Raw genomic sequence first — 10,296 nt, 5'->3', positions numbered from 1 at the left:
CGGTACGCGGGCCTCTCACTGTTGTGGCCTTTCCCGTTGTGGAGTACAGGCTCCGGACGCGCAGGCTCAGCGGCCATGACTCATGGGACCAGCCGCTCCGCGGCATGTGGGATCTTCCCAGACCGGGGCACGAACCCGTGTCCCCTGCATCGGCAGGCGGACTCTCAACCACTGAGCCACCAGGGAAGCCCCAGACATACCTTCTTGATGCATCTCTTGACCTTGAATGTCAGACTAAATGAGAGTTAAGAGGGATATTGGTAATTTTTTTTAATCTGTGACAACGTTCCCTAGAAAGCAGTTATCTTTCTCTACAAATGACAAGTCTCTACAAATGATCGAGTCTGTTCAAAAGAATTGATTTTACCACCCTAATATCTTGCCCAACTGATTTGGTGATAACAACTTTAAACTGCTTACAAATGGGCTGATTGAAGTAATCTATTTACTAAAAAATATAGAAATATATTCTGGTATTTTTGTACTCCTTATGGAGAAGAAGTAATGGTTGGTTTCTTTATTGTTTTCCCCAGAAACAGCTGGCATCCTTACAATGCACATTAGTCAGAAATAGCATTGGAAGAAAGACAGAGAAGGACAGAAGAGACTCACACAGGGAAGAAGGTGGGGTAACATTTCTAGTATATATATTTTTAAAAGTCCTTTTTTTTAAATCAAAAAGTACTCTACTTAGAGGAGATACATAAATAATTCATTCTGAAAATTATACCAACAATAAATAGATTGTGTGGCCTAAACGGGTATGGCTGTAAGTGGTAAAACCTTAAAATCTTGAGCTGCTATAACCCAGAAGGATACTATACAGTATTACATGGAAGGAAGTTACATGGTGGCCATTTTCTGTCAAATGGGAAAAAAGAATCTCCAACTTAGACTCTAATTAGAAAGTTGCTCTCTTACATAAAAAGCGAAGAGTTTAAAAGATCTTCCACTCTTCACCCTATGAGAAAAACACTTTGGAGAAAGAGACAATGGCCATATTCCAAGAATTGGCAGAAGGCATTTTACAGAGAGAAATGAATCCTACTTAGCAATACCCTTGATAAGGACTTGGTACATAAAGTTTAGGTTTCAGTTTAAATATCCCTTCTTTTAGGGAGCCTTTTCTCATCCCTTTAAACTAGGTCAAAATCTCCTGCTCTGAACTTCCACAGAGTTGCAGATTACATGGACATACTTATACATTATAATTTATCTGAAATTCAAATTTAACTGGGCATCCTGTATTTTATCTGACAACTTTACCTATATTTCATCTTTTCTTTTTTGAGCACCTACCACATTCCACTGTGACTGCTCATTTAAGAGAACAAGCTCTGTAAGGGCAGGGACTATTTTTATCTGGTTTACTTTGCATCTCTAGGGCCAGGCATGGTGCTGGTCAAATAAAGGTATTAGATAAAGATATATTGAATGAAAGAAAAAGTTATTGCAAATGAATACAAAATAGAGAGTGAGCCTTTTTGGTAGAAGGTTATAAAAACTCAGAGTCAACAAGGGACACATCTTAAGGTGGAACATCTTGAAGATAAAAAGAGTGGATTATGCAGAGTGGACTACACAGAAGAGGATTAATTGAATCTGGGGTTGATTAAGGCAAGAAAAGAAGGCATTATATTAGACTAGACTAGAAGTAAGTCCCTAGGTGTACTGGCTTCTCATTGAGGAGAAATACAAATCCCTCACCGAATAGTAATTATGATTTATTGATATATTCTGGAATTGTGCTGAAATTAATTGTCGTGAACGGTTTATAATTCTCATTCCACAGTAGGCACTCACCCTGTTTCTGGTCATTGTTATATAAAGGCCCTCCTGGTATTGTGATACATGAATAGATGTGGCTGAATCAGACACACCTAAATGCCTCCTGTGGTTGGGATTCCCACAGCTCAGAGTCGGAAGACTTGGGGAGAAGCTGACAAGCCTCTTTATTTCAGTGTGGTATGCTATGCATTTCACTTGCAAGCGGCCAGTGCCAGGCTGTTTCTCAGCTTTTTGGGTGGACATTGGAGCCAAATGAATTGCTTCTGATTACTAAAATATTTCTTTAGTGTATTTACACATCATGTAATTCCAAGCACTCAAACTGTTTATACTGTTCCCTCCCCCTAAACAGAACTTCCCTTTCATCTGTGGTTAAATTCAACTCTCTGACTACTGCATGCTTGCATCCCCAACTGAACAGGTAGCACACTCACTGAACCCACTTTAATACTCCCTTAGTGCTGCCCACGGTCATACTACATTTCCTTAATCCTTTCACTCTTCTACTACTGCATGCCTTCTCCTCTCCTCAAACCTCCAACACCTCCTCCCCGTCGTCATCCTCAGCAGATGATCTTGCTTCCTACTTCACTGTAAAAGGAGAAGCCATCAGAAGAAAACTGGCACAAAAAGGAGAACCCACGATGTTCTTTTTGGGCCTGATTCCTGAAACTCTCCACTCATTCCCTTCCACCTCAACTCTTACCAGACTCCTGGTCATTTTGGCCCTAATCTGTTGGACCAAAGTTATTGTGATATAGGAATAGAGAAGAAAGTAATGAAGAAATAATAAAGAAAATAATGTTATATTTGTTGTATTTGCAGTTTATTTCATATATTCAAATAGCTGACGTGGTCCCCATGCTTCTAGGAGATTTTTCTAACGGTGTTTGCAGGCTGCAAGGCAGACAGTGCTTTCATTTGAAGTATGGCAGAATTATTACTCTCATCCACCGCAATCCTGAACAGCTTCGGAGCTCTGGCTAACAGGGCTCAGGAGGTAAACTCAAATGTCATCCTAAGACTACCACATAATCTGCTTTCTACTGTAAGACACTGAATTTTGTTCATTTAGGCAGTGGCTTTCAGACTTTTTGTTGTTGTTTATTTCTTACAATAAGAATATATTTTACATCAAGACATAGTACACACACATACACACATTCACATATATGACTGAGACCAAAGTTTCACTGGACAGTACTTATCTTTAAAAAATGCAATGCACTCATATTTTCTAATCTATTCTTCAAATGCTGGTTGTGATGTAATAAATAGATTTCATTACTCACTAATGAGTCAAAGCCCATGGTCTGGAAAATAATTCACTAAGGGATAATTAAAGATGTTAATAGTCAAAATTTTTAAGATTTCATGAACAAATACATGAACATTAATTTAGAACACACTCAACTATCACCACCTCCAAGGGAGTAGCCACATTATTAGCTGCTTAGCTAACAATAAATGACTCATATGACGATTTATCTATGTTGTAAAAAGCAAAACTGGGCTTCCCTGGTGGCACAGTGGATAAGAATCCGCCTGCCAATGCAGGGGACACGGGTTCGAGCCCTGGTCCAGGAAGGTCCCACATGCCACGGAGCAACTAAGCCCGTGTGCCACAACTACTGAGCCCGCAAGCCGCAACTACTGAAGCCTGCACACCTAGAGCCTGTGCTCCGCGACAAGAGAAGCCACCGCAGTGAGAAGCCCGCGCACCGCAACAAAGAGTAGCCCCTGCTCACTGCAACTAGAGAAAGCTCGCACGCAGCAACGAAGAGCCAACACGGCCAAAAAATAAACAAATAAAATAAAAAAGCAAAGCTGATATCAGAATAAGTAAGGTAAAATCAATTAGGGAAAGGGAAACAGCTCCTTCCTATTGTTCTTTTTTGTTCTCCACCAGCATAAACACCACTATTCAAGTAGCCCCTGCATTACAGAGGGCTGAAAATTGAAGCCGTGGATTGGGGTAAGGGCCTAGATGGATTAGGTGACTTCTAAATTACTTTCTAATCCTACGATCTTATTCCTTCAACAAGTATTTACTAATTGCATGGTATGTATGCCAGGCATGATACCAGGAGATAGGGACCCAGCAGTGAACAAGACATGCAATGCTCATGCTGTGGAGAAACTAACATTCAAGCTGAGGAGACAGATAATAAACAAACAGATTGATAGGATATAACTTAGTTATGAAGGAAATAAAAAAGATCAATGATAGAGAATAATAGGGGTGACCTACTATTCTTCCTATCTATTATTATTAATTATACTACTGCTGTATTACTGTAGAGGTAGTAGCAATATAATCATTATCATTATCATTGTCAAGGAAGGCCCATCTGAGAAGGCGACATTGAATCTGAAACCTCCAGAATGAAGAGGAGCCAGCTATGGACTGAGCCAAGAGAACAGCCTTTTCAGGCAGTGGAACAGCAAGTACAAAGGCCCTAATTCAGGAAAGAGCTTGTCAGGGCCTAGCAGACAGAGGACTGGCATGACTGAGCTGAGTGAGCAGGGGGAGAGTGCTTGAGATGAGTTTGGAGAGGTAGGAAGATGAGGGCCTTGGAGGTCAGCATATGGATTTCAGATTCTATTCTGTGTCAATGCGCAGCCATCAAAAGGACTTAAACAAGGAAGTGACATGATATGATTTTCAAAGAACACTGGATATTGTGTGGAGAATGTGTTAGAAGTAGGGAAGTTGTTCTAGGAGTCCAGGCAAGAGATGATGGGGCCGGATTACGCTGGTGGCAAACTCTAAAATCCTGTTTCGTTTGCAACTAACAGACAATAAGAAAGTAATTCTGCTTATTTGAAAATGTTGCTTATTTTGCCTCCAAAGCAAACATTTTTCCATCTTTGCTAAATAATTTAAATCCAAGGGCCCTAAACTTGTGTGTATGTGTGCACACAGGTTGGGGTGGGGGTGGTGGTGGCTGTTTTTAATATCCCAGAGCTGCTTTGTAATCATGGATGTGTAGCAGCTGGTTGGAGGGCGGAAAGACTGCAGTGAGTTGAGACTCACTGTAGCTCCCCAAGAATTCCATCAAGCTTGGGAAAGTGTTAAAGATGCTGTATATACAAGGCCCACCTCGGTCAAATAGGGGAAAAGAAAGGTGTATAATCTTCAAATTCACTTGGGAAAATCTAAGATAGCAGAGTAAGAGAATATCATTTCCATGAGGGTCTCAAAGCCTCAAAACCTCCTGGAGGAAAGGGTGTAAGAATTTGAGACTGACGGTCAGCCCCCTAGGATACCATGATGATATTTCCTAAGCCAAACAACAGGAGACTTTTTCTAACAGTTCTGGGGGGAAAGGGCTGGGGCTGCCTGGGAGGGCAGGAAAGTTAAGCTAGCAGAGAACCTAGAGATGTGACTGTCTGCTTGTGAGGAATTGCTTATGATGACAGATTTTTTTTAACATCTTTATTGGAGTATAATTGCTTCACAATGGTGTGTTAGTTTCTGCTTTATAACAAAGTGAATCAGTTATACATATACATATATCCCCATATCTCCTCCCTCTTGCATCTCCCTCCCACCCTCCCTATCCCACCCCTCTAGGTGGTCACAAAGCACCGAGCTGATCTCCCTGTGCTATGCAACAGCTTCCCACTAGCCATCCATTTTACATTTGGAAGTGTATATACGGATGACACAGATTAACGCTTCTCTGTCCCAGTCTCTGAGGAAATTGTTTTAAATTCTTAATAAAAAGAACAGTGAAGCTGAAAAACAAAAACAAAAAAAGCTTGGAGGCTTAAACTGCATTAGCCCATTAGCCCAAGGGCTGGTTTACATTTAAAAGCTCTGTATTATTCACCAGAAGGAAGGGCTTGGGAATTCCTATCCCCTCCTCCATCACTTTTGGGCAGAACCCCTGCAGGAGCAGGGGAAGACTGTGCAGTGTCCCACCTGGAGCTCTGGCAGGAGGCTGATCCTGAGCAGGAAGAAAAAAAGTTCCCAGAGGCTGTGAGATCACTTGGGGCCTATGAAAATGAGAAAAACTTAGGAAGTTGAATGGCCTTATAAGGAAACCAGAGTGGGAACTTAGAGCCAGATACCACTGATGCTGTCATCCACTTATTAAAAAAACCCCAATGGCCTGGGAAGATGAAGCTGACAACTGGTGGGCTGGAGTAAGCCTTGCTGCATCCTAAAGCAAGCTGTGGAATCTTATTTGGAAATTCACAAGAATTAATTAAACCAATATATAGTCTAGGAATAGTTTATATCCAGATCTGCTTAGAGGTGGGAAAACCGGTCAGGGAAGCTCCCAGCCCCACAACAGCTGTTCAAAAAAAGAGAACAATCACAGACCCACACTCAAAGTGATATTGTGTCCTCTCCTCCTGCACATGTGGTTGACCCAGTGTGAACGACTCTAAAAGTAAGCTCCCTAATCAAGATTCCAGATCAGGGGAGGGTGGGAGGGAGGGAGACGCAAGAGGGAAGAGATATGGGAACATATGTATACGTATAACTGATTCACTTTGTTATAAAGCAGAAACTAACACACCAATAAAGATGTTAAAAAAAAAAAAAAGATTCCAGATCAGGTGCAGGCTAAAAGAGGTTTGAGCTACGTCTAATTTCTTAGAGCCCTTTGCTCTGTAGACACACATGTGAGTAGAGGCTTGCTCTTAAAAGCCCTTGTTTGGACTAGGTGCAAGGGCCCTACAGGAGTTTAGCTGGCTGCTGATCACTTATGGTTGTGTGTCCACGTCCATTCTGGTTCTTTAGTCACACTTGTAAACAGCATACAGGTTTTTGCAAAAGGGCACGTCAAAAGCTCGCATGAAGTTCTTAACATGTGATATCACACAGAAACACATTTGGTTTCTGAAATGCCTCGGAAATGAATCACACACGTTGCTTTCTACTTTCGGAATAGGCTGGAACTGGCTCAGCATGTCCAGCAGGTTGATCTGGCTCCCAAAATCTGTGTTGCTATGTATATATGTGCATTTCTCTAAGGAAAAATAATTAACAGTGCTTTCATCTGTCAGAAGTTGTTCTTTGTTTCATTACTCTTTTTATCACCTTCATAAATTCACATTCAGTTCACAGCATCATCCTGGAGAAGTGATATATGTGAGCCAATAAAAATGAACTAACGAAAAAATGTTGAGTCATTTTAAGAAAACATCGTTAAAAAATTGAGTAACAAAATAAATTTTGCAGTCCAGATATACCTTGAACAGAACTTTTTGTTCAAATGAAGAAAGTAATTAAAAAAAATGTAGAAAGTGACAAACACGTATAAGAAAACCATGCCTACGTAATTCTTGCAAAAACATAGACTACTGATGGGAAAGAGAGAGAGAAGCATGGATATCAAAGCCTGAATTTAATTCTTGTGAAACACCTAGACTTTATTGATGGGAAACAGAAATAGATGCATGGATGTGGGCACATGCAACGATTCACTTAAGGTTATGAAAGGCCATGAGGAAAGAAAGCATTGACACTTATACTTTCCTGAAGTTGTTCCTATATTGTCAGGGCCAGATACAACAGATCCTTTAAAAAGAGGGAGGAAGGATTTTCCCCGGTGGTCCAGCAGCTAAGACTCCGTGCTCCCAATGCAGGGACCCCGGGTTTGATCCCAGGTCAGGGAACTAGATCCCGCATGCCGCAACTAAAAGATCCTGCATCCCACAAGGAAGATCCCGCACGCAGCAACAAAGATCCCGTGGGCCACAACTAAGACCCGGTGCAGCCAAATAAATAAATATTTTTTAAAAACAGAGAGACAGAGGGAGCAAAACAAAACCAATGAATTAAGGGAAATCAGTTCTAGGCCAGAATTGTAAAAGATGAGAGATTAGTGTTTTTGAAAGCCAATGCTATCTAAAAAGGTAAAAAATCAAATTCTTTCTTCCATAAAATTACTTTTTAGGAAACATTAATCAGAATCAAAACAACAAAACTCAACAACTGATTTTTTTAAGAAAAAAAGCACACAGAAGCACACAATTTGAACAGTGAGAGAAGAATCTAGAATGATTCATTACCCTTCTGAAATTCCTGCCCCACCTGTTTCTATCAGCCAAACACTTTATGTCCCATATCACAGAGAAAAGAGGATTTCCCTTCCTCTCCCCACCTTCTCTCAACCCACTTGCAGAATAAAGAAATAGCTAATTTAAATGAACACTTATTGTGTATTTATTTTGCAGCCTATATTGTTCTAAGTACTGAAAAATCAGCTGTGAATAAGACAGTAGTAGTGCCCCCAAGGAGTTTATGTTCGAGTGAGGGAGGACAAGCAATAAACATTAAAAAAAATGAATGAGAACTTCAGGTACCGATAAATGTTATGAAGGACCTATAATAGGATACTGGGATGAAGGTGACTAGGGAGTTGTAGTACTACTTTAGCTACAGTGGTCAAGGATGGCCTCTCTGAGAAAGTGACATCTGAGTCATTTTTTACCATCTAAGTGATAAAAAGGAGGAACCACATGAAGATCTGGAGGAGATCTCCAAGCAGAATGAGTGATAGGTGGGATGGCCTGAGGCAGGAAGAAGCTTCCTGGTCTCACGGGACAGAAGGAAGATCAGAGTGATTGGAACTCAGTGAACAAGGGGAAGAGTGGAGGGAGATGAGAGCAAGATTTGGAGGGCCTCACAGACCCTGATGAGAAGTTTGTAGGTTTTCTGATTGCAGTAGGAAGTCTTTAGAGGGTTTCAAGCAGGAAAATTATATTATTTGATTTGTACTTTGTAGAGATTACTCTGGTTGCTATATGGATAGAGGAAGAGCAATGAGGGATCAAGAGTGCAGCAGGGAGACCAATAAGAGGTGTTGATGGCATTGACTTAGATGAGAAGAGTAGAGATGGAGAGAAGTGGTTGGGTTCAGGATATATTTTGGAAGTTGGAGCCAATATTGATGAATTTGAAGTAGAAACTTATTGACGGGCTGAAAGTGCTATGTGAGGAAAAGAAAAGAGCCAAGTAGGACTCTTAGGTATGTGTCCTGAGCAATTTAGTGTTATATGTATTATTTACTAGGATGGGGAGGCTGGAGGAAGCAGACTTGAGGTAGGATAGAAATCAATGACTTTGTTTTGGCCATGTTAAATTCGAGATTCTCATTAGACATTTTAGTGGATATGTTGAGAAGTGGGTTGGATATACAAGTCTGGAAAGCAGGAGAGAATTTGGAGGCTAGAGATATAAACTTGAAAGTCATCAGTATATAAAGGTCTTTGAAGAAACAGGACTAGAGGAGATCACCTAAGGAGACAGTATACAGAGGACAGAGCTCTGGATACTCCAACATTTAGAAGTCCTGTAGAGGTGGTCTCCCTTCATGTCCAAGGCAAGTCTTTTACATGTTCTCTGATTTTATCCAACCCATCCCTTCTGTAGCTGAAGACTTAAAATGGCTGTAAATTCTCTGGTACTTCTCTCACCAAGAGGTGGAGTCTAATTACCTTCCCCTTGAATCTGGGCTGTTACTAAAGCCAGTGATTTATTTGACCAATAGAAGTCATCGGAAGTAACATTTTGGACCTAAGAGGCTAGGTCTTGCAGCTTCTGTCCAGGACATTTGGAATATTCTCTTTGGAAGCCTGAGCCATCATGTAGGAAGCACAATCACCCTGAGACTGCCCTGGAAAAGGCCACCTGCAGGTGCTCTGGTTGACATTTTCAGCTCAGCCCAACCTTCTAGTCACTCTTTCCAAGGCATCAGACATATGGGTGCAGCAATCTTGTACCTTCCACACTAACCCATACAGCAGCCGATCTGGCAAGTGACCTCATATGACATCACATGGGGCAGAAGAATTGCCCACCTTAACTCTGCCCAAATTGCTAATGCTAAAATCATGAGATATAATAAAAGAGTTACTAAGTTTGGGATAATTTGTTATACAGCAACAGAAAACTGTGACACCTTCCCTCTTCCTCTGGGACCTTATTTTGTAATCATTCTCATCCCTTCTGGATCATCCTACCTTCTCTCACACAGGTTATTTTGTTAAAACTTTTCCTTCCTTACTGTTTTTTTTTTTCCTCCACGTGTAAGTATACTCAGTCTTTCCCATCTTGATAAAAATCTTCTTTAACCTTCAGCTCCCATTTGTCAAAATACTGCAAAATCTGGTTTTTCCCTTCAGCACACCCCCGAAACTGATCTCATTGAATTCAACAATGTCAACTCCTAATTGGCAAAACCATCATATATTTTTCTGTCCTCAAATTGAACTATATCTAGTTTTAAAAGCTCTCATGATTTTGTAAGGATGAGAAGAGCTGATGTGGATGGCCTGAGAAATAAGGTGAGAATCAGAACTAGTCTGCACAGCCAAGGACTTCAGGATGTCAAAGGCATGAGTTTCTTCTGCTGAAATATGAGAAGCATCTCAAAACCAGGAAATCTCCTGGAGACAAGAGTAGAACAGAGTTGGGTAGGTGAAAGGAAAATACCAACAATGAGAAATTATTCCATCTAGAATTTTGGTTCAGCATTTGGACAATGA

The sequence above is a fragment of the Aethalodelphis obliquidens genome, unplaced genomic scaffold (assembly GCF_003676395.1).
Source record: "Aethalodelphis obliquidens isolate GAN/ISIS:26980383/991018 unplaced genomic scaffold, ASM367639v1 scaffold13, whole genome shotgun sequence".
Classification (NCBI taxonomy): domain Eukaryota; kingdom Metazoa; phylum Chordata; class Mammalia; order Artiodactyla; family Delphinidae; genus Aethalodelphis; species Aethalodelphis obliquidens.
Note: the sequence above shows the minus strand (reverse complement) of the source record.